We start from the raw sequence: 22,868 nt of genomic DNA on the forward strand, positions 1-22,868 counted from the left end.
TCTTTCCTTCTTACAATTAGGATAAATTCTATATTAAGTTTTCTATTTTACATAGGGTACCTATATTAAGCAGTCAGAAATAAATCTATGTGCTAACATTTTTGTATACAACTAATGTTAACATAAAAAATGTCCATGAGGCTCTAAATTAATGTCAACCAACAAAAGAGTTAAGTAAGTAAGCCTCTCTATCTACATAATCAAGTTTCTGTCCTTGAGAAGCTTACAATCTTCTTGCAGAAAAATCTTAAACTCATCAAGCTTAGAGGTCATCATAAAAGGTCACTAGTAGACTAGACTACCCTGCTGGCTCAGATGGTAAAGCATCTGCCTACAATGCAGGAGACCCAGGTTCAATCCCTGGGTTGGGAAGATCTCCCAGAGAAGGAAATGGCACCCCACTCCAGTATTCTTGCCTGGAAAATCCCATGGACGGAGGAGCCTGTAGACTACAGTCCACGGGGTCGCAAAGAGTTGGACATGACTGAGCGACTTCACTTCACTTCAGTAGACTAGACTGATGGTTTTTTCCTGTTGGTTGTTTGCTTTTAAGAATCTCAAGCAGCAGTTCTTATAAGGTTGGATTCTCCAGAAGCAGACACTGAGTGGTGAGAGGATGTTTTGTATGTCCCGTATTTAGTGTATTTATGAGGGGAGAAGGCAATGGCACCCCACTCTAGTACTCTTGCCTGGAAAATCCCATGGACAGAGGAGCCTGGTGGGCTGCAATCCATGGGGTCGCTAAGAGTCAGACACGACTTCACTTTCACTTTTCACTCTCATGCACTGAAGAAGGAAATGGCAATCCACTCCAGTGTTCTTGCTTGGAGAATCCCAGGGATGTGGGAGCCTGGTGGGCTGCTGTCTGTGGGGTCGCACAGAGTCAGACACGACTGAAGTGACTTAGCAGCATGAGGGGCTATGGCAACCCACTCCAGTACCCTTGCCTGGAAAATTCCATGGACTGAGAGGCTCCTCAGAGCCTGGTAGGTTACAGTCCATGGGGTCGAAAAGAGTCGGACAGGACTGAGCGACTTCACTTCACTCACATGAAGGGCTAAGGACACCTATAAAAGGGAAAGGGAAGAAGCCAGCCTTGGCAAAACAGGAAACTCTTGTATTGTAGCCCAGACCAAACCTTCTCTAAACCCAGTAGGAGCTACAGCAGATAAGATCTATCAAAATTGTTCAGCAGTGGGCGACATGGCTAGATCTTTATACTTCTGCTTTGAATAACCATCAGGTATACCTCTAGGAGGGATATATCTTTGGCCAAAGTAGCTCTTTGCAGCTGAGGCAAATCTTGAAACCTTGATCTAAACCTGTGTCCCATAAAGAAGTCAATAAATGAAATGGACAAAATTGAATCTTCTTTCCTGAAAGCTAGGGTAAAACATCTAGAACCTCAACCTGACAGCTATAAAGATCATTTCGAAACACCTAGAATCCCATAGACCCTGAAAGCATAGTGGAAGAATCGTATTAGCTAATAGTTTTATAGTAGATAAGTACCGCATGCTCTTTGAAGTATTTTATATACATAACTCTTATTCCTCACTTTAACTGTGCAAGATACACACTACTCATTCCATTTTAACAGGTACAGAGAGGTTAAGAAATCTGGCCAAGGTCACCTAAATCTTTCGGCTCCAAAGTCTATACTTGAAACCACTACAAACTACTCTGCCTATATATCTTTATAAAAGGTTTCATGGATAGGGCTGTATATAAGAAAGAAGGTATACTAAAAGGTAAGCCTTGAAGACTTGTAGTAATAGACTTGGCATAATCCTCATGCAGTGGTGGCTCCAGAGGGACAGCAGCTGGGGACCACAGTAAATTATACACTCTACTGCAGGAGACCAGAACTGTGAATGTTCAAAGCTGCCACAATCTGTTTCTTCTTAATGAGCTTTCAGCCAGACCATATCCTCTGCCTTCTTTGTTGTTAGGGACAGCAACTGAGTTCTTATAAATTGAATGTGATCAGAATCTAGTCACAGTTTCCAAGTATGACCAATAAGAATATATCCCTCAAAATCATTCATTTCTTTTTCCAAATGATTGAGATAGAAACCTTCTCAAAGCAACCTTGAAAATCATGTATACAAGAACATGGTTCAGAGCAGCATGACCAACAGAACTAATTTTGAGTAAGAAATATGTTTCTCTTATATTTGCATCACTATATATGGTTTTTTTTTTTTGGACTTCTCAGGTGGTGTGAGTGGTAAAGAATCCACCTGACAATGCAGAAGACATAAGAGATGTGGGTTCGATCCCTGGGTCAGGAAGATCCCCTGGGGGAGAGCATGGAAACCCATTCCAGTATTCTTGCCTGGAGAATCCCATGGACAGAGGAGTCTGGCAGGCTACAATCCATAGGGTTGTAAAGAGCTGGATGTGACTGTAGCAACTAAGCATGCAAGCGTATATGTTTCATTTACTTGATTCTACCATCTAGCCTACCCTTAGGTATTCTTCCCACTCAGAGAGTTTTAAAATATTTCCAATGTCATTATTATATGTAGAGAATGCTCCTCACTTGCAGGTCAGGGTAGAGTTTCTTCCTTTGTTATGCTGATTTACCACTAACTCCAAGTTAACATCAGTGCGTATATGTGCTATTGTGGTTCGTATAGCTAAGCATTTGGTATATACAACACATCAGACTCCATGAAGATGATCAGACTCAGACCTGGCATAGATTTGGGGGTAGAGGTTGGACCGGAGTGTGTGAGGTGAGAAGGTGCAGAGATAAAATGAAATATGCTCAGCAGTATTGACAATGCTTCAAAACTGCCCCAGACAGCCGACCACCAGGTTCATCCTGGTTAACCTGAGGGCTGTGGTGAGAGAGGTATGAAGGTGTCACAATGATGAGCTCTGCCAAGCTCAGTCTACCAGCTGAGCTTTGGGGTTTGTAAAGCTTCTAAACAGTGTAACAAATGATGGGGTCTCTGTTGGCTAAAGGTCCAGTTGAACAATTCAAATTTAAAATGAAAAAAATCTGATCCTATTTATCAAGTACTTGTCAAAAATTAATAAAAACATATTTTAGTTAACAGTCCAATATTATTTATTTGCTCAAAAACATTTTTGAGTTCCTACTATGTGCCAGAATTATTTTGGCCCCTGGGGATATGCAGTGAATGAAGCAGAGTAAAATCTCTGACTTTCAGTTCTATTTAATACTGAATTCTGGGTAGGTTGTGATAATGGTGAGAATTGTTATTCTTAGACCACTAAATAAGGTGGAATCTCCCTGACCTAAGATTTAGAAATTCAGAGTAGATGAAAACAAGAGTGTGGCAAACAGTTAAAGGCATCTTTGGGGAATGGTCTTCGTTACAGCAATTTTAGTTATTTACCCTGGAGCTGAGTGGCAATCTGAAACCACTGAGAAGCAGAGTTACAGATTCAAAGCTTTATTATGCTTCATAAGGCAGGTTTGAAAGAAAAAGTATGATAAATAAAATTTAATAAAGAGCTGAGCTATACAAAGTGAAAAGTACATACATGTATTTTCTGTAATGCCTGTACTGTTTGGCTTGAAACAGAAAACAGGCAAAACACATTAAGAGAAATAACATTTAAAAAACATATTGCTATGTATGTTGTGAATGATTTTTATGTATGTAGAAATTCTAATGAAAACATCATAATTTAATTTATTACATAATTTATAGTAGAAGTATATTTTCAAATATACACAGATTAAACATCAAATATGTGGCACAATTCACAAATTTGGTTTTTATGTAATATAACAATTAGCATGACTGTGTAAAACTTATTTATAAATATTACTTATGTTGAGTAAAATCAAAATCAGAAAGATGATACCTTCTTCCATCACTCACTCACTCACTGTAAAATCAAACTACTCACAAGTGGAAATCCCACCAACCCAATGGAGTATTTAAAGATACACATGGCCCATGTATGTTTCTAATTCACTTTACACATTCACAAACCTGATTCTTCACATTTTGCTATATGAATAAATCTAATTCAAAGGGAAATGAGAAGATGAACTTTTATGCCTTCTCTTTAGGCATGCTGTAAGTGACACAAGGGAAAGCAAATGGCTTTTTTCAAGAAAAGTTCATTTCTATCCTGAGCTATTGTACTCTAACCTGTAAATTAACCTGGTTTAATTTAGCTTTACTTAAATTTGAAATTAATAATTAGCTCCTGGATCATTCCTCCTGTACCAATAAAGCAATGCTCCATGAAATGTTTTGTTAAAACATGAGAACTACTAATCAAATGGAAAGGTTTGTTCCTTGCTACTTTTGCTGGAAGTAGTGAGAATTTGGGCAACGTTTCTCACTCAAATTGAATTTACTCTTCTTTAATTTGGTCTGGAGGAAACAGTAGTGATGGAAGTTCTACAGAGACAGATTGATTCAGAGGTCAAACAATAACAAAATAGGAAAGAGAAGTTAATGAATCTTTACCATGTGAGGTGATGCACAGAAGGTCCTGGAGAATCCATAAGCCTGGTGAGAAAAGCTTGAGTAGTCTGTTAATAACACAAGGGCTTTGAAATTGAATTTATCTTGTATACTCAGCTGTTTGGGGAGTACATCATTTGTAAGACATTCTTGTTATTAATATTTTCCATTCCATGAGCTCTCATGACAAACTATATACTTTTTCACCACATTAATTTTAAATTTAAAATGAACATCTGGTAACTGCATTTATTCATCTGATTCTTAACTATTCTACTCTCTCTGATTTTTCTTCTTTTACCTTTCCAGGTACCCAATTTGAATTTGGGTACCGTAGATTTAAAGTCATCAAATGCCTATTGTTCAGATCAGAAAGATGATACCTTCTTCCATCACTCACTCACTCACTCAATCAATCAACGTGTGTTCTGTGGGACATAATTTTAGTCTAAAGACAACTTGTTTATCTTATTCCAGTCTCAAGTAGGCCTCCTCTGTGCTCCCAGAGCACTGTTCATGGTTTTGTCTTGAGTTCAGTCAAAAGAGAGACTGAAACAAATCTTGAGGTAGGTAGTTTATTTGAGAAGAGAGAAGAACAAAAAGAGACTGAGATCTGGAAGAAAGAAAAATTTATGTAAGTGTTCATTATTGAGAGTGCCTCAGAAAGCACCAGGAGCTTAATTCTCTTGGAACCTCTGAGAAGCAAGCGGAATGTTTCCCAGAATTGTCCATTTGAAGGATGAGGCTGGTTTCCATTATTCACTGCCTGCCTTCCCTCATTGGTTGAGAGTTGCCCCCTGGAGCTTAAACTCCCATAAATGTTCAAGCAGAGACTTCCATTGTGGTGGAGAAGTTCCCAAGGTAAAAAGCAGAAAGATGGAAAACAGGAGCTTGAGTGAGATCCCTGCCAAGGCAATGTGAGTCTGAGTTCACATGGAAATTTCTGCATAAATGGAACTGAATTTAGAAGTGGACTCAAGAGATGTGAAGATGGGGTATCAAAAGGGTCAGCTACATTCTTCAATGTACCACTCATTTATTTTTTAAGTGCAATTGTCCATCTTTTTCACTAGGCTGAGAATTATTAAGGGTGGAGGCCCTAGTTTCTTCTTCAGTACCAAGAAGTATGCCTGGTTTACAGCAGTGTTTCCCAAATTCTTAAATAGAAAGTGAAATAATATTTCTCCATCTCGATGTACAATGAACTGATTGTGTATGTAGTGTTGCTTCTTTGTGAACTAAAATGATATTCATATTTACTTAATTACAGTATGTTATTCATACACACACATTCATTTATTTATGTATTAAGGAGTAAGAGATCAGTTACAGAAAAAAAAATCTAAGTTACATATCTATTAAGTTATTTGTTGATGCATGACAATCCATCCCAAAACTTACTGGCTTAAACCACAATAATGTACGGTTTTCAAAATTTTATGTATTGCCTGCACAGTTATTTTGATTTGTATGGTGTTTTACAGGATGCCAGACTGACTGGAAGATCCAAAAATGTTCTCATCCACATGGCCAACATTTGGGGCAACCTTCTGAGTGAGAGTTCAGTTGGGACTATTATATGAAAGCTTTAATTTTCTCCACTTAGGCCTCTGCACTTGGGTTTTGGGCTTCCTCAAAGAATGATGACAGGTTTCTGAGAAAGAGTGTTCCAAAAAGACATGTAAGGCCTAGCTTTTAACACTATGCAGTATTACTTTCATTACATATTGTTGGTCAAAATAGTTCACAGAGAAATTCTGGATTCAAAGAAAGGAGAAATCAGAAGAGAGGCAAAATCTCATTGCAAAGGGACATATAGTATGGGAGATACTGTTGTGAACATCTTTGAAAACATAATCACTATAACCATGTGTACCTGGATTATTCAGTCATAATTATATTAAATGGAAAGACACTTATGGGCAGGGCCCGTATCCAACTCATCCTTTATTCCTAGAAGCAAACACAGTATATGACAGGTATTGGTGCATAATACATGCTTGTTGAATAGATATTTGGAGTTAAGAAATAAAGCTGTGTCCCCAAAACAATGATTATTTAGCTATGAAGACATTGGGGTGGAAAACAGCCCCCTTGTTAGCTACTGATCCTCCATCTTCAGTCCTCTGGTAGGAATCAGTTTTCAAGGACCAGATCTGGCCCTGCCAGTCAATACACTAAGAGAAGAAGGAGGTCATCTTTTCAAAAAAAAAAAAAAAAGAGTTTAAAAAGGAAAACTTGAACCAGGAATATGGGTCGGAGATGAGAAGAGAAAACTGTTCAGAATTTTTGCTTCAGCTCTTCTTCCTTTGGTTCATGTGGGGGAGAGAGGGAAGGGAACTGTGGACAAGAATCAGGAAGAGGAATCAGGAGCCAGGAAACAGGAAGGAAAGTGATGTATTTAGTCCAATAACTTAAGGGGTCTATAGTGATGTTCCTCTTCAACATAGGATTTGCAAGGCCTTCCTATGTTTCTCATTTGGGAATATGGAGAAAGTGTTTCTCACTGATGTAAGAAGACATTTTGAGTTCTCATGGAAAAAAAAATTGTTATGACACTATAGGAGGGTCCACAAAATATACCCTAGATGAACCACAATGCTTACTACTGTGGTAGCTAACGTCCCACTCCTTTCTTTCCTTTATACAACATTTTTAAAGGACAAAATAACTTTTGCCTTAATGTAGATTTGTTTAATGCATGAATATTACATTAAAAACTGCCTTTCTGGAGCTCATTTATTTTGCATCTGTAAAGATCTCTATTGCACTTAGAGAGTATCAACAACTCTTGGTAGAGAGTATCAACAACTTAGTAGAGAATATCACATTAAGTACATAGGTGGATCTAAGTAAAATTTATGCAATTTGGGGGAAACTTGCTTTATCTCCAAATTTGTAATCATATTGGGAGTTATAACAGTGCCAAAGTGATAATAAAAGTGTTACCATTTGAAAAATTGAAAGCAACAGAAAGTCTTGCGATATCTTGCTTTTTAAAGTGTATTGACCTCTTCTGAAGAAACAGTATGTTTATTAAGACACCTAAAACAAATCTTGCTCTCTGCATGTTAGTCATTTGCAAGTTTTTTGGTTGTTTTAGTACTTTAAGCTTGTTCTTTCTCCTCCTGCCCTCAATCTTTCCCAGCATCAGGGTCTTTTCAAATGAGTCAGCTCTTCGAATCAGGTAGCCAAAGTATTGGAGTTTCAGCTTCAACATCAGTCCTTCCAATGAACACCCAGGACTGATGTCCTTTAAGATGGACTGATTGGATCTCCTTGCAGTCCAAGGGACTCTCAAGAGTCTTCTCCAACACCACAGTTCAAAAGCATCAATTCTTCAGAGCTCAGCTTTCTTTACAGTCCAACTCTCACATCCATACATGCCCACTGGAGTAGTCAAAAAGAACAATTAAAGCAAGCCCTAGTTCATCAATTGTAATTTCCTTCACCACCAGCAAAATTTTGAGCCTTATCCCCTCTCTGTCCTATTGGAAAAATAGAAAAAAAAATAGAAATATGGTGTGTATATGTGATTTAAATCAGAAGATCTGTTTTCAGGTCCTTGAGAATAGGTTACAGTCTTGGTTTTTGTTATTGGAATATCTGAATTACAGCCTTAAAAATCTCCCTAACAGAAACAAAGTGTATTTATGTATTGTTTATTTTCTTGCTCAACTCACTAAAAGCCATCTATAATAAAATAGAGGAAGCACAGCACCCCAGGAAAATAATCTTGCTTTGTTCTCATCTTCTTTCTTAAAAAAACAAAAACAGAAACACCTCCACAGACTAACTCCTCTGAATTAGCAGATACTGTACTTTATTTCTATTTGCTATATTTTCATCATTGTGTTAGACATTCTTCTTAGTTCCTTTAAGAATTTTCCCCCAAAGTTTTGGACCAGCATTTTAGCAGCACATTAACTTCAATTAACTCTGAAAATAAAAAGTAGAAAAGGTACTTTACAAAGCTTTTAATTATTTTATAATGGCTGTGTTAATGTATTATCACCTGTGGTCATATTTATCCCTCACTTAGGGATAAGGACTTAGGACAAGGACTTAAACTTGTCACTTAGGACAAGGACTTAGATTCCATGTAAGTTGCATTTTAAAGATGAATTTAGTGAGGCTTAGAGAGCTGAAACCACTTGCCCCATGGTCTTTTATCTGAGAAGGGGTAGTGTTGGCATACAAATATAGATTTGGTTATCTTCAGAGTTTTTGAAATTTTTCACTGTGTATTCATGAACTGGGGGAATTCCATTTCAGAGATGTATTTATCTGTGAAGAAAAATAAAATTTTTATTCAAAAATATAAAAATATTGCCCAAGACTTATTAGCAACTGAAATTCTTTTGTTCAAGAATATTAAGGAAAAGCTTCTCAGGGACATCTTTATAAATTGAATCTAATCCCAAAGCATATTGTTTCAGAACAGGCTGTTAACTTCTGAAAAGTGGAGACAATGAAGACAATTCAATCCAAACACTGTAGCCAGTGGTAACCCAGAAATGATGAAAGGCTTTAATTAAAAAGTAAATAAACAAAAACCTGAATTTCTATTTTAATAAGTGGGATTTCTTTATTGAGTGTCCAAATAGTGTAATATTATGCTTGAAACATTTTTTTTTTAATCTAATTGTAAATCTATCTTCAGACCAATCCTCTCCAAATCCAAATAGCTCCTAAATCCATCTCCCCTTTACTAAGAACACCAGAGAGCTGATTACGGGAAAGCGTGGGGAGGCCATTCTGTTAATGTGTCCCAAGGTTTTCCTGAGAATGTACCATCCCTACAAAGGGGGTTGGCTTCTTCAGATATTTTTCTTAAGTGGGATGTTGTTGTTGTCTTAATTTTCACATGTCCTCCATTAGGACATTTGCTTTATTTATGTGAGTCATCTGTGTGTTTGCACTGGCTCCTAGTTAGTGCCTAAGTGCAAGCTGGTTGCATTGAAATATTGATTTTAACCCATAAAACCCTGTATGGTTTGGGTATTGTCTGCCTTCATTAATATTACTTCCTAGAAGCTGATGTGAACTAGACAGCTGTTTACTTTTTTAAGACTATCTATCTATCAATCTATCTATCTATGTACCCTAGGGACAGGGATAAATCCAAGTTTTGTGGGACCTGAAGCTTATGTAATCCATGGGACCCTCTTTTAAAAATACAGTTACAATAAAATTTATATATAAAATTGAAAATGAAAAGCAACCATGAAAAGCTATACATGTTTAAAAAGCTAATTACAAATATCACAACACCCAGAGAAACAAATATTTTTTATTCATAAACTACTGGAGACATTTCTGTTTTATATTTTAGGTACATATTTTTCTTGATGCTGTGCTATGCTTAGTCACTAGTCATGTCTGACTCTTTGTGACACCATGGATTGTAGCCCACTGGGCTCCTCTGTCCATGGGGATTCTCCAGGCAAGAATACTGGAGTGGGTTACCATGGCCTCCTGTACGGGTTCTTTCCAACCCAGGGATTGAACCCAGGTCTTCCACATTGCAGGCGGATTCTTTTACTGACTGAGCCACCAGGGAAGTCCTTTTTCCTGATATTTGGTGCCTATTCTTTGATTACCTCTTCACATGACAGCATTTTATATTATCTTTACTTTAGAAATCATAGAATAATAATTCAATATTTTCTCAGATAATTCAGTCTTTTGTTGATTGAAATACTTCATTATTGATGGTTTTAGAAAAGCTTAGTTCAGCTTCACACCTTATTACTGGTAATTTTAAATACATTGTTAGAATTATTTATAAAATTGGAAAAACATTCCTCAAGATCCTCTGATAGAAGAAATGTAAGTTATCAGAGCATTTCAAAGGTTCTTATTTAGTAACTAATGTTAAATAATTTTTGAAGTGAATTCATCGATTGTTATCTACTTCCTGCTAATATCAGATGCCATACGATACTTACACAGAGCTATCCAACCTCTGATCTTGCGTATCAGTCACAATCCCAGAGGGGAAGTACAGAACTTTGGCTAATGCAGAAACGGAGAAGTGAGTCTTGCAGAGATACATGCTGGCAGCACCAATCACAAAATACAACAGACTGAAAAGAGTCTTCTGTTTTCTGATTAGATTGAGAAGAGTATCTCTTGGTACCATCATCCTGGACAAACAAATATGTAAATCTGCACACAATAGACACAAGTTAAACAAGAGGAGTAGTAATAGTTACTTCAGAAGGTCTGCTAGGTTAGAAATTGAACTTAAGTATGTAGAGGGGGGAAACTGCTAAATAAATAAATATTTAAGTAATAGGCTGTTCAATAGGCTTTATTCATTTGAAGCGCTGAGGCATTTCCCTTCCCCTCTCTTTGGAGGAGAGACAGGAAGTGGTTCTATGCAATTCAAACCAGAGCAGAAGTTAGAAACAATGGGGAAGACAGTAAACTGCTTCCCAGAAAGGAAGATTGACACTTACTCCAGTGGGATATTTTTCCCGCTTCAGAAACTTGTGGTCTCCTCTCATGTTGCTACCAGAGAAAAGCACAGTGAAGGAGATCTTGCAAGAACTGAGCTTTGTCTAAGTTTGGGGTCTATAGGGGCTGTTCTTGACTCTTTCTTTAAAAGGCTAAAGGAAAAGGCCTGTCTGACTCTGGCTTCAGAAAACAGTGGGTCCCAGGGTTTGGTGGGTCAGGGTTCCTATGGGTCAGAAGTCAGTTCAGAAAGGAGTCAAGCCTAACCTTCTTAAAGGGACCACATTTAAGAGGATACCATGAAGGTGATTCATCTGAGAAAAAAGGGGGTAATTATTATAGGAGAAGGAAGTAAGGCCCTGGCCTTTAGAAGTCAGCTGAATAGGAGTTGGTTCAATTGGAGAATTGCTGGGCTAAGTTTTCCCAGAAGGACAATAATCTACAATGGTGTCTTGTCAGAGAAGTAGCTGATATTTTAGTACCTGCCACATAGTTGGGAGCAAAGTTAGATCACAGCAGCACCAATCAAAAACATCTTTCCATTTCCCTTACTTTCAATTTTCTCATCTTCCTTTACATCTTTGAAGGATGAAAGAATTCACCCTTTATCCTTTATTCAATGCTGATATATGGAATTTGAGATTCAAGTCTAAACTCTAAGAGATTGAAAAGCTTAAGCTAGATGTGAAAGCAAAACTCTGATTCAATTCTGATTGGACCTCTGATATCTGAAAATGCTGCTCTTCCAATACCTGAAAGCTAGGAGATCAACCCAAGATTCATCCAGTGGAAAGGGAAGAAGATATAGTAGGAAAGCAGTTGTAGGAGAAAAATGAAGAGGAAGGAGTCTTTTTATCTTCTCCAAGTAAATGAGATGTATAAATTATTCAAATAGGTGATAATCTAATTTCCCTCTTGAATCAACTGCCCACTAATCTCTGCCACATCCTCTAGTGGAAGATGAGACCATAAACAGAAGACAGGAACACAAAGCACTGTAGCAAATGAAAACAAATGTTGGTGGTGCAGGAGGAAACAATACAAAGGAATGAGAGAACTTCCCTGGCAGCCCAGTGCTTAAGACTCCTTGCTTCCAATGTGTGGGTTCAATCCATGGTTAGGGAACTAAAATCTCACATGTCATGAGATGTACAGAAAAAAAAAAAAAAGAATGCAAAGATGAGAAGGAATGAATATTTTCAGGAATAGTGAACACTTGGTGTCATTCTTTAGATGGGGGGGTGGTTAAAAATATTTTGCATTCAGGGGGAACATGAATAATTTGTGACTAGAGGACAAATTGTTACTGCATTTAAGTCACTTTGCAATATGATCTTCTTGAACCTCCTATTAAGAAACAGGACTTAGGAGATAAAGTTTAGACAATGGAATACTTACAGGTGTGAAGAAAGCAAATTTTAAAACACTGCACATTGAGGTTTGTCCTGTTTTAGCTTCCTTGAGACGGCCACATGAAAAACCTGAACATGTTTATTAGAATATGAGAAAACAAACAGCCCTAGTGTCCCTACAGCCCCTACCTGCAACAGCACCAACCACTCAACATGTGAGTGAGGGGATCTTAGACCATTCACTTCTAGCTGGGCTGCCATATCATGGCAGCCACAGAAGTGATCTCAGGTGACAGCAACAGAAGAATTTTTCAGTTGAGCCCAGCTCAGATTGCTGACTTGTGGAACTATGAGTGAATAAAATTTTTGCTTTAAGCCATCGTTTGTTTTTGTTTCCTTCCCACATCAAACATATCTGAAAGAATTAGCATATATTTATCTCACAGTATTGTTTATTGTTCTGTTTAATCTTTCTTTCCCTGATGGGCTTCCCTGGTGGGTCAGCTGGTAAAGAATCTGCCTGCAGTGTGGAAGACCTGAGTTTGATTCCCTGGCTTGGGAAGATCCTCTGGAGAAGGGAATGGTTACCCACTCCAGTATTATGGCCTGGAGAACTCCATGGACTGTACAGTCCACGGGGGTCACAAAGAGTCAGACACGACTGAGTGACTTTCACGTCAATATTTCTTTCAACAAGTTGTTAAGTTGAAAAAAACTCAATGATTTAATATCAGTGTAGGTTCAACCAGTCATTTCAATTACACTTACCCACAAATTTTACTGAGTTGAGAGTCCTTCCACTGAGTCTTCTAATGAAGTCATATGCAATGGACTGGAGGAACTTTTCCTCATTTAATTATGGAGTCCACTGTTACACAAATGGAACATGTATAGAAACTGATGAGGTGAGCCAGAGATACAAGAGTATTTCAAAAATTACCTATGATAAACAAAAAAAGCAAAAGGTTAATTTGTAGGGATGGTTGATGACAATGCTTGCAAGTTTTATAAATAGCAATTCTTGAAATAATATTGTTTTAAGAATGAAGAAATTTCTTCCCAGATGTAACAGTAAATTGTTTTTTGGAAGTCATAGACTTGTGCACATAAAATGTTTGGGAGGATGGTGGGAACTAAAATTTTGAAACATATCCAGGTGGTATAGTTGTCTGCATTTTGGCCACTCTCGAGGAAATTGCCATTCTGATCACAAGCAATCTTTTCTTTAAGTTAAACATTTCATTCTCTTGGGTGTTTGTTGCTAATGGAGACAGAAATACCAGTCTCATCTGGATTTAATGCGTTTCACACACATATCCAACAAGTGCACTATTTTCTCAGCAGAAGTTAAATTTTAACAGTTTTTTGTGGCTTTCAGCACATCATCACTTACAAGGGGCCTTCCTTCAGGGGACGGTGCAGAGAGACCTGATACAAAATTTGACCATGTCTTGTTCACAAGTAAATAAACAGATGTCATTATAGATTTTTTTTTTTTTTTTTTTGCTAACAAAAACCAAATGACATCATGCAAAGGGACTGTCATGACAAAGTTTCTCTTTTATCTCTCTTCTAACCAAGTTATATTTAATATGACCATATATCAGAATACACTCACTGCCTCCTCAATTTATGTCAATAAATACATATGTTTAAGTATTTTGGGACAAATGTGTCCTTCACAAAGCAAAGCACCATTTAAAGAGGATTAGTAAACCTAGGAGTGGCTATACTTCCCCCACATCTACACCCTACGATTTGCTTTTCTGAATTCTAATACATAAACTCCTTGGTAGGAATGATGAGTGCAGTAAGAGCTGACAAATTAAAGCAGGATAATTGGGAGGAAGTGTAGATTTTATTAGTGAAAGTTAAAGTGATACAATAAAAATAATTTTTTTTAAACTAAGATCATGGCATCTGGTCCCATCACGTCATGGCAAATAGATGGGGAAACAGTGGAAACAGTGACAGTTTTTACTTTTGGGGGCTCCAAAATCACTGCACATGGTGATTGCAGCCATGAAATTAAAAGATGCTTACTCCTTGGAAGAAAAACTATGACCAACCTAGTTAACATATTAAAAAGCAGATATTACTTTGCCAACAAAAGTCTGTCTAGTCAAAGCTATGGTTTTTCTAGGAGTCATGTATGGATGTGAGAGTTGGACTATAAGGAAAACTGAGTGCCAAAGAACTGATGCTTTTGAACTGTGGTGTTGGAGAAGACTCTTGAGAGTCCCTTGGACTGCAAGGACATCCAACCAGTGCATCCTAAAGGAAATCAGTCCTGAATATTCATTGGAAGGACTGATGCTGAAGCTGAAACTCCAATACTTTGGCCACCTGTTGTGAAGAACTGACTCACTGGAAAAGCCTCTGATGCTGGGAAAGATTTAAGGTGGGAGGAGAAGGGGACAACAGAGAATGAGATGGTTGGATGGCATCACTGACTTAATGGAGATGAGTTTGGGGACGCTCCAGGAGTTGGTGAGGGATAGGGAAGCCTGGTATGCTGCAGTCCATGGGGTTGAAAAGAGTTGGACACAGCTGAGTGACTGAACTGAACTGAAAAAGAAATTGGGCTTTGGGTTTCCTTTTTGTATTGAGTTCAACAGATGATTCAAGCAAACAACTTGTTCTGATCCCATTCTTTTTTTTTTTCATCTAGGTAATAAAGGGGGCACCTATCTTGAAAGTTTGATCATGAGGAATAAATCTATAACAAAGAAAATGCACTTCTGGCACTTAGTATATGATCAGGAAATGTGAATTACCTTTACTGCTTTGAAAGGTATTGCTTCTTGGTCTTTTGACTAAAATCAAGTGAATGCAAACAGTTGTTTAACATTAAAAAAAAAAAAAAATGAGATGATGCAAGTCCAAGAACCTATTTACCAACGATTACTGTTAACTTTATTTACTGTTAATTTTAAGTTTTTCATATCTCCATTTGTTTTCTTGCACAATCTGCCTGCTCTGACAGAATATTTAAGTCATAAGCCATCCTGAACATTTCACAGTGGCCTGAAAGTGTTCAGGCCAGAGTTAGTTGCACATTTTCTACTGAGCAAAAACTAGGAGAGAAGGAGGTGGCAGAGGATGAGGTGATTAGATACCATCACCAACTCAATGGACATGAATTTGAGCAAACTCTGGGAGATAGTGGAAGACAGAGGAGCCTGATGTACTGCAGTCCATGGGGTTGAAGAGAGTTAGACTGAACAACAAAAATAACATGCAGAAAGGTTGCTGCATGACAAGGGGTAAATGAGCAACTTTCAATTTTCTAATCTCATTTAATCCTTGTAACAACAGCAGGAAGCCCATGCTAACTCCCATTTACAATTGAGGACAATAACATTCTAAGAAGTTAAACAACTTGCTCATTATCACACAGATCCTGTTTAAAAATCCAGGTAGTGTCAAAATAATTATTTTGTTCACAGAAGCATGGTATGTTTGACAAAACTTCCAATAAACAAATTATAACTGGAAATTAACACTTTCTATCTAGCAGTACCAAAATGTGATAGATTTTGAAATAATTTTAGGAATTGTCTATATTACTCTATTATTTTTGAGTTGTAATAAATGAGACATTAGATAGTTACTAGCTCAGGATTTGGAGAAGACAATGGCACCCCACTCCAGTACTCTTGCCTGGAAAATCCCATGGATGGAGGAGCCTGGTGGGCTGCAGTCCATGGGGTAGCGAAGATTCGGACACGACTGAGCAACTTCACTCTCACTGTTCACTTATGCATTGGAGAAGGAAATGGCAACCCACTCCAGTGTTCTTGCCTGGAGAATCCCAGGGACGGGGGAGCCTGGTGGGCTGCTGTCTATGGGGTCGCAGAGTCAGACATGATTGAAGCGACTTAGGAGCAGCAGCAGCAACTCAGGATTATATCAGGGCTAGAGCTCAAGTCTCAAAATCACAGAAAAATAGAAAGAAAACAAGGCATGCAATATAATTTTTCACCCATTTTCATTCTCTGTTTTATAAGGAAGAATCTCTAATTCTTTGAGCCCTTTTGAATTAGAGAATCACAGAACGGTAACTATAGTATGATGAAACTTGAGTGACCATTTAATCTAAGTGATCATATCTTACAGATGTGGAAAGAGGAGTTCTAGTAAGGAAAAGTCATTTGTTTATGTCACCAGCTAGAGGTAACAGTATCATGAACATGAATAATACATTTTAATTACTAGGCCTTTGCTGTTTATACTATACTCCCCTATCCCTTTCATTAAGTACTGATGCTTGGCCTATATTTCAAAGACTTCATGGTAACTGAAGTCAAGCCCATCAGAGCATTTTCTTCAATTAAACAAGCTCAATCCTTGAGGGCTTCCCTGGTGGCTCAGATGTAAAGAATCAGCCTGCAATGTGGGAGACCTGGGTTCGATCCCTGTGTTGGGAAGATCCCCTGGAGGAGGGCATGGCATCTCAATTCAGTATTCTAGCCTGGAGAATCTCCATGGACAGAGAAACCTGACAGGCTATATAGTCCATGGAGTCTCAAAAAGATGGACACAACTGAGCGACTAAGCACATAAGCACAAGGACAGTCCTTGAAGGAAAATACAAAGTTGACACGAAGCTGAAAGCTGTTCTTCATGTTTGTACCTTTCATTGTATTAGTTCAAGCATGCTAGGCCAAAATTGCAGATTGATATGTATAATGGCTCAAATACCATAGAAATAAATATTTTTTCATTTAAAATTTTAAGATGCTTATATCTTTCCATTAATAGTCCAAGGTGGTGGACAAAGTGGTAGATAATGGATATTGAGGAGGAACTCAGTTCCGTATCAGGGCCTGGATTACAGAATCTCTGCCAACTTTAACAGAGAACTACCACGGTCACCATAGAATTTATGTCCACTCCATTTAGCCAGAGAAGAAAGCACATATCATTATGAGAAAATCATGGTAGTGAAATTCACCATCTTTTTGATTTTCAGAGTCTAGAATTGTCACATGACCACCTCTATAACCAAGTCTGGAAAATATTGTCTGTTTTCCCAGAACACGAGAAAACAAACTTGAGTGAATACTTATTGCACTTCTGTTGGGTTTTCAGGTCCATTGTTTTTGGATCCGAGTATGTTTCTTTTTTCTGAATATTTTTGGGTCTCTGTTTGTATATGACTTGTTCTACTTATGGATGCCTTTCTCAACATGTTTAAATCTTTTTTCAAAATATTGTACTTCTCTCAGCATATATGTACTGTTTTTTCTCCATGCCTGTCCTAGTATGTGAACATGGCTCATTTTAATATACACGCTTTCTTCAGTTTGAAAAATGGGTTTTGTTAAATAGAGGAAGCTGTAGGGATTAAATGATTGTTAAACAGTAACTGAATCTCTAATAAGACCTAACCACCATTCGTGGACTATTGAAGCATATCACAGATTGCTTTCCTACATTTGTTGAATTTTAAGCATTACAAAACCTGTCTTTTGCTAATAAGAACTTATCAGCTCAGCTCATTTGCATAGTGAAACTAAATATGCAGTTAATTTGCACATTTAAAAACGTATAAAAAACGTTTTCCCTTACACACTGGGGGGGCTGTAAGTTGCACAAATAAGAAACTTTAACTCAAAGACAATCAGAAAAGCCTATGGATATACAAATAGGACTAATTGGTATTTGGTTTATAGCTACATGCTGACAACGATTAAGCTAATTATAAGGCGCATGGTGCTAAATTACTATCTTTTTCATATATTTTCTGAAACAGCAAGAATTCCAGAGAGGTTCTGGTTCAAAGTCTAGTTATTCTAAGCAAAAATAGAGTTGAGATCATTTTACAGTTAACCAATTAACACGCTTCAGCACAATTAATGTAATATTCAGAAAAACATTACATTTTATAATAAGGAGATCAAGTAAAGATTTTTAATTTACCCATATTTAATTGGGTAAACACTAATAAAGTTTCCAAATGTTTTTGTCATATCCAGTTCTAAAAAACTGAGGTGTCAATACTGAATTCAAAGGTAACATTTTGAGAGAAAACTTATTCTGGATGGAATAGGGTCAGTATGTAAGTCCATATAGCAGAAAAATAGGGATTGAAGGGCCAAGGACTCTTCATTATTTCAAAGAGCGTGTGTGCCAAGTCGCTTTAGTCATGTTTAACTCTGTGCAATGCTATGAACTGTAGCCCGTCAGGTTCCTCTCTCCACGGGATTCTCCAGACAAGAATACTGGAGTGGGTTGCTATACTCTCCTCCAGGGGATCTTCCTGATTCAGCGATTGAACCTGTGTCTCTTTTGTCTCCTGCACTGGCAGGCGGGTTCTTCACCATTAGTGCCGCCTGGGAAGCTCTGTTTCAAAGACAGCTGGACCAAAATAGAGATAGTGGTAGAAGAATGTTTGTGTTATGCCACAGATAAAATTGTCCTTTGAGCCCTGGAGATTAAGGTTGAACACCACCAAGATGCTTGCTAACTTTCAGTCTGTAAGTAGTTCATTCCAAAGTCATTAATGAGTTCTATCATTTAGATTTATTGAAACCATATGTGAATTCTAATCTACTCAAACTACTGAAATTTTCCAGAAGCGGAAAAGGAAAGATTGTTTCTGTAATGCTTTTGGTGATGACATGATTTTCAGTAATTGAGCTCCTAGCATTATCATATAGTAACTTCTCTCCATAAAGATCCAGAACTGGGCCTTTTCTGTATTATATAAATGGGCCTTTTCTGTATTATATAAGTGTCTGAGCATCAAAACTTTGGTTATGCAAATGATTATTGTAAAAAAAAAAAGACATTACAGATATCTGGGTTACACAGTACAATTGAAAGGGGCTGTAAAATTCAATCGTGGAGATTCAAAGAATTCATAAATTGCATAGCCTTTCCCTGACTCCAGACAAGTTTTCTTAGACCCCAAGTGATCATCTACTTAATGGCAAAGCAATTCAGAATTTGGGGAAAGATGTGTAAAAGGATTAAATTAGACAGAATAGAGTGTTCCAAGTTTCCCTAACTTTCAAGTTTCCCTTACTTTTTTTCCATTTTTTTTTTCCCTTCCTTCTTTGCCCTCTGTGCTCCCCCCACCACTTTTTTTGCTACCATCTGCCTCCTGACAGAGAAGGCAATGCAACCCACTCCAGTACTCTTGCCTGGAAAATCCCATGGACGGAGAGCCTGGTAGGCTGCAGTCCATGGGATCGTTGAGTCAGACATGACTGAGTGACTTCACTTTCCCTTTTCACTTTCATGCATTGGAGAAGGAAATGGCAACCCACTCCAGTGTTCTTGCCTGGAGAATCCCAGGGACGGTGGAGCCTGGTAGGCTGTCGTCTATGGGGTCGCACAGAGTTGGACACGATTGAAGCGACTTAGCAGCAGTAGCAGCAGCCTCCTGAAGCTTGACCTCCCAACAAAACACAAGACTTGATTGAATTGCACCAATGATACTAAGAAATAAGTAGGAAAAAAAAGAATAATCTCCATCCATTTTAAGTATAAATTTTGGAGGTGCTGAAGACCTCCAAAGACCTTTGCTCAGATAACTCCAAAAGTATAATCTGAGCAAAGCCACAAAGACATGTACTGTACTCTTCCCCAGACTCTTATGAAACTTCACCTTTGTTTCAACTTGGAGAGTTATCTGATCTTCAGGTGATCCTTCAGGTGATCCCTTCAGGTGATCTTCAGGTGATCTTCAGGTGCATTAACTGAATAAAATCTTTATCCTCTCCTTGATGCCCTTAAATTATTTTCTCTAGACAGATGGTTGGGCCAAGAGAAGTTTTTTCAATTTATTTTTTCCTTTCCTTTGACCCTTGCCCTACTTTATTTATGGGGCTTCCCTAGTGGCTCAGATGGTAAAAAAAAAAATCTGCCTCCAATGCAGGAGACCTGGGTCTGATCCCTGGGTTGGGAAGATCCCATGGAGAAGGGAATGGCAACCCACTCCAATATTCTTGCCTGGAGAATCTCACGGACAGAGGAGCCTAATGGGCTACAGTCCATGGGGTCAAAGAGTCGGACACAACTGAATGACTAATACAACAGGAACCACAACTACCTTATTTAAGCATTGTAGCCCAGCAAACTTGTTTGGTTAGCATCATCAACTTTTAAGGTAGTTTTAAGTTTATATGTGCTTATAATTATCAAATCATGAATGTTGAAACTATTGAACAGTAATTTATCTATGGAACAATATAAATGAGGTTATGAGAATTAGCTTATTTTTCTCTAATTCTACTTGAGTAGTAATCATTTATTAAAAATTCAAAACTGTAAAAATACTACCAGAAAGAAAAATCTAGAATAAATAAAACACATAAAGTGACTTGTGCATATCTTTTTATGTCATGAGTAAAACAAAAGTAACAAAAGTAACCCAGTTCATTTATAAATAAATCTGTATTAAAAAAATTGGTGAAATATGTGGAACTAAGTTTGTGCTGTGCTTAGTTGTTCAGTCATGCCCTACTGTTTGTGATGCCATGGACTGTATGTAGTCTGTCAGGCTCCTCTGTGCATAGGGATTCTCCAGGCAAGAATACTGGAATGGGTTGCCATGCCCTCCTCCAGGGGATTTTCCCAACCCAGAGATCAAACCCAGATCTCCTGCATTTCAGGCAGATTCTTTACCACCTGAACCACCAGGGAAGCCCAAGAATACTGCAGTGGTTAGCCTATCTCTTCTCCACGGGAAATTCCCTACCCAGGAATCAAACCAGGTTCTCCTGCACTGCAAGTGGATGCTTTACCAGCTGAGCTGCCAGGGAAGCCCAGAACCGTTTAGGAAGCAGTAACATTTTAGCACCACCTGTACTGATTGGGGAGAAAGCAATGACACCCCACTCCAGTACTCTTGCCTGGAAAATCCCATGGATGGAGGAGCCTGGTAGGCTGCAGTCCATGGAGTCACTAACAGTCGGACACTACTGAGCAACTTCACTTTCACTTTTCACTTTCATGCATTGGAGAAGGAAATGGCAACCCACTCCAGTGTTCTTGCCTGGAGAATCCCAGGGATGGCAGAGCCTGGTGGGCTGCCATCTATGGGGTTGCACAGAGTCAGACATGACTGAAGTGACTTAGAAGTACTGCTTGGAGAAGCTAGAATTAAAGAAAAGGACTTGAGAAAACCTTATTTTGTACACAAAGTTCTATACAATTAAGGAATGTTTAGAGAGCATCCTCAGTGGTTACCAGGTGAAATATATTTAGTGATACTTAGCAGCAGCAGCAGCAGTATCTCTTTCAGGGCTTCCCTGGTGGCTCAGAAGGTAAAGAATCTGCCTCCAATGCAGGGGATCCGGGTTTGATCCCTGAGTCAGGAAGAGTTCCTGGAGAAGGGAACGGATACCCACTCCAGGATTCTTGCCTGGAGAATTCTATGGACAGAGGAGCCTGGTAGACTACAGTCCATAGAGTTGCAAAGGGTCAGACAAGACGGAGTGACTAACCACACACACACACACACACACACACAGAGACTCTTTCATCTGAAAAGTTATGGACAAATCAAAAGCCATAACTCATAAGAACTCATAAGTGCAAACTCCATATCACACAAAGATAATGACTTATTACTATTCTATATACTTAAATTTTCCCACAGATATTCATTGCTCTTTGTAACATACAGGAAATTATAAGTTGTATAATCCCCATTTGAGGGATGATATAATTGAGAGAAAGGGGAAAGTAAATGGCTTGCCTAAGTTCTCCATTTAGTCTGCAGGGAAATTAGTATGAGAAATCAGAATTTTCTGACAGTATTATAGATGTAAGATTTAGCTCTTGTAACTGAAAATAAATATAGTATGAAACCAGATAGTCTTAACAACAAATAATGTTTTAAAAATTATGTAACTTCCTGCATATAATAGTTTAGATATTTAAATCTACTACAAGTATCAGAACAGAAAGGATTTATGGTCTGCAAAGAAAACAGCCAAATTGGATATACGCTCAATGAAATTTACTACACTTGGCAAATTATTGGGAGGGAATAGTTCCTAAACTTAACATAAGCTTTGGATGCTATCTGCTGGTATTACTGAGAATATGGTCTGACAAAATAAACTGCTATTAGTATGAAAAGAAAGTGAAAGTGAAGTCACTTAGTTGTGTCTGACTCTTTGCGACCACATGGACTATAGCCTACTAGACTCCTCCATCTATGGGATTTTCCAGGCAAGAGTGGGTTGCCATTTCCTTCTCCAGGGGATTTCTTCCCAATCCAGGGATTGAGCCCAGATCTTCCCCATTGTAGGCAGACGCTTTACCGTCTGAGCCACCAGGGAAGCCCATCAGACCAGATCAGATCAGTCGCTCAGTCCTGTCCGACTCTTTGCAACCCCATGAATCGCAGCACGCCAGGCCTCCCTGTCCATCAAAAACTCCCGGAGTTCACTCAGACTCACGTCCATCGAGTCAGTGATACCATTCAGCCATCTCATCCTCTGTCATCCCTTTCTCCTCCTGCCCCCAATCCCTCCCAGCATCAGAGTCTTTTCTAATGAGGCAACTCTTCGCATAAGGTGGCCAAAGTACTGGAGTTTCAGCTTTAGCATCATTCCTTCCAAAGAAATCTCAGGGC

The 22,868-nt window shown here is 38.3% G+C and overlaps 1 non-coding gene across 1 annotated transcript; it reads left to right on the plus strand.

Annotated features, from left to right (window-relative positions):
* Positions 1-300: 300 nt before the first annotated feature.
* TRNAC-ACA (transfer RNA cysteine (anticodon ACA)) lies at positions 301-372 on the plus strand. Its single transcript has one exon. It is a non-coding gene; the product is annotated as a tRNA-Cys (tRNA).
* The last annotated feature ends 22,496 nt before the right edge of the window (positions 373-22,868 follow it).

Source organism: Bos indicus, chromosome 3 (genome assembly GCF_029378745.1).
Source record: "Bos indicus isolate NIAB-ARS_2022 breed Sahiwal x Tharparkar chromosome 3, NIAB-ARS_B.indTharparkar_mat_pri_1.0, whole genome shotgun sequence".
NCBI classification, from domain to species: Eukaryota; Metazoa; Chordata; class Mammalia; order Artiodactyla; family Bovidae; genus Bos; species Bos indicus.